A 2,500-nucleotide genomic window follows, 5' to 3' on the forward strand; every position below is an offset into this window, starting at 1 on the left:
TGTTAGGGTGGCACAGAAATCCCTCGGAATGGGAAAAAACGGGTCATTTTCGTGTCGCCACATTGCATGCGAACCGCATGAAACTTCCAGAGGCATTTGCAGCAGGAATGCATGTGCACTCAAAAAATGTGATATTTTTCACGGAGAGACCCCGTGAAACGCTAGAAGTGGGCGGGGATGTCTCTCTTGTGGCTCACGGGGCTGTTAGGGTGGCACAGAAATCCCTCGGAATGGGAAAACGGGTCATTTTCGTGTCGCCACATTGCATACGAACCGCATGAAACTTCCAGAGGCATTTGCAGCAGGAATGCATGTGCACTCAAAAAAGTGAATATTTCTCACGGATAGACCCCGTGATACGCTAGAAATTGGCGGGGATGTCTCTCTTGTGGCTCACGGGGCTGTTAGGGTGGCACAGAAATCCCTCGGAATGGGAAAACGGGTCATTTTCGTGTCGCCACATTGCATGCGAACCGCATGCAACTTCCAGAGGCATTTGCAGCAGAAATGCATGTGCAGTCAAAAAAAAATTGATATTTTTCACGGATAGACCCCGTGAAACGCTAGAAATTGGCGGGGATGTGTCTCTTGTGGCTCACGGGGCTGTTCGGGTCGCACAGAAATCCCTGGGAATGGGAAAACGGGTCATTTTCGTGTTGCCACATTGCGTACGAACCGCATGAAACTTCCAGAGGCATTTGCAGCAGGAATGCATGTGCACTCAAAAACTTCTATATGTTTCACGGATAGACCCCGTGAAACGCTAGAAATTGGCGGGGATGTGTCTCTTGTGGCTCACGGGGCTGTTAGGGTGGCACAGAACTCCCTCGGAATGGGAAAAGGGGTCATTTTCGTGTTGCCACATTGCATAGGAACGCCATGAAACTTCCAGAGGCATTTGCAGCAGAAAGGCACGTGCACTCAAAAATTTTAATATTTTTCACGCATAGACCCCGTCAAACGCTAGAAGTTGGCGGGGATGTCTCTCTTGTGGCTCACGGGGCTGTTAGGGTCGCACAGAAATGCCTCGGAATGGGAAAACGGGTCATTTTTGTGTGGCCACATTGCATAGGAACGGCATGAAACTTCCAGAGGCATTTGCAGCAGGAATGCATGTGCACTCAAAAACGTCTATATTTTTCACGGATAGACCCCGTGAAACGCTATAAATTGGCGGGGATGTCTCTCTTGTGGCTCACGGGCGCTGTTAGTTAGGGTCGCACAGAAATCCCTCGGAATGGGAAAAGGGGTCATTTTCGTGTTGCCACATTGCGTACGAACTGCATGAAACTTCCAGAGGCATCTGCAGCAGAAATGCATGTGCACTCAAAAACGTCTATATTTTTCACGGATAGACCCCGTGAAACGCTAGAAATTGGCGGGGATGTGTCTCTTGTGGCTCACGGGGCTGTTAGGGTCGCACAGAAATCCCTCGGAATGGGAAAACGGGTCATTTTCGTGTTGCCACAATTGGCATACGAACGGCATGAAACTTCCAGAGGCATTTGCAGCAGAAATGCATGTGCACTCAAAAACGTGAATATTTTTTCACGGATAGACCCCGTCAAACGCTCGAATTTGGCGGGGATGTTTCTCTTGTGGGTCACGGGGCTGTTCGGCTCGCACAGAACTCCCTTGGTCCACCTGATTCGTGCATACAGGCAGCAACTAAAACTCTGTAAACCTGCTGTGAGGACATCTAAACAGTGGACCAGTGAGGCTGTGGAAGATTTGCGGGCGTGCTTAGACTGTACTGACTGGGATATGTTCACGACTGCTACCAATAGTCTGGATGAACTCACAGAGGCTGTGTACATCAGCTTCTGTGAGGACTGCTGTATCCCAACACGTACCAGGGTGAACTTTAACAACAACAAGCCCTGGTTCTCAGCAAAGCTCAAAAGGTTGAGGTTGGAGAAGGAGGAAGCGTTTAGGAGTGGGGATAGAGACAGATTCAAGGAGTCGAAGAACAGGTTTAGCAAAGCGGTGAGAGAGGCTAAACGACTGTACTCAGAGACACTAAAACACCAGTTCTCTACTAACGACACTGCTTCTGTCTGCCAAAGGGCTCAGGCACATCACCAACTACAAACCCAGAGCGCCCCACACCACTAACGACTCCCGCCTAGCCAACGACCTGAACGAGTTCTACCGTAGATTTGAAAGACAATTGGACTGTCCTGAACCACCCCTTCCCACCCAAGAGGCCCCATCCCCCACCCATACTACAGAAACGACTCTCTCCTTTCAGGAGGGAGAAGTTAATGGGCTTTTCAAGAGGCAGAATCCACGCAAAGCAGCCGGGCCGGACTCTGTCTCTCCAGCCACCCTCAGGCACTGCGCTGGCCAGCTGTCTCCGGTGTTCACCAACATCTTTAACACCTCCCTGGAGACATGCCATGTACCAGCCTGTCTCAAGTCCTCCACCATCATCGCTGTGCCCAAAAAGCTAAGGCCAACAGGACTAAATGATTACAGACCGGTCGCCCTTACATCTGTG

This window comes from Petromyzon marinus, unplaced genomic scaffold (assembly GCF_048934315.1).
Source record: "Petromyzon marinus isolate PM22_M1 ecotype Great Lakes invasive population unplaced genomic scaffold, UKy_Petmar_22M1.pri1.0 PM_G_Scaffold_93, whole genome shotgun sequence".
Lineage (NCBI taxonomy): Eukaryota > Metazoa > Chordata > Hyperoartia > Petromyzontiformes > Petromyzontidae > Petromyzon > Petromyzon marinus.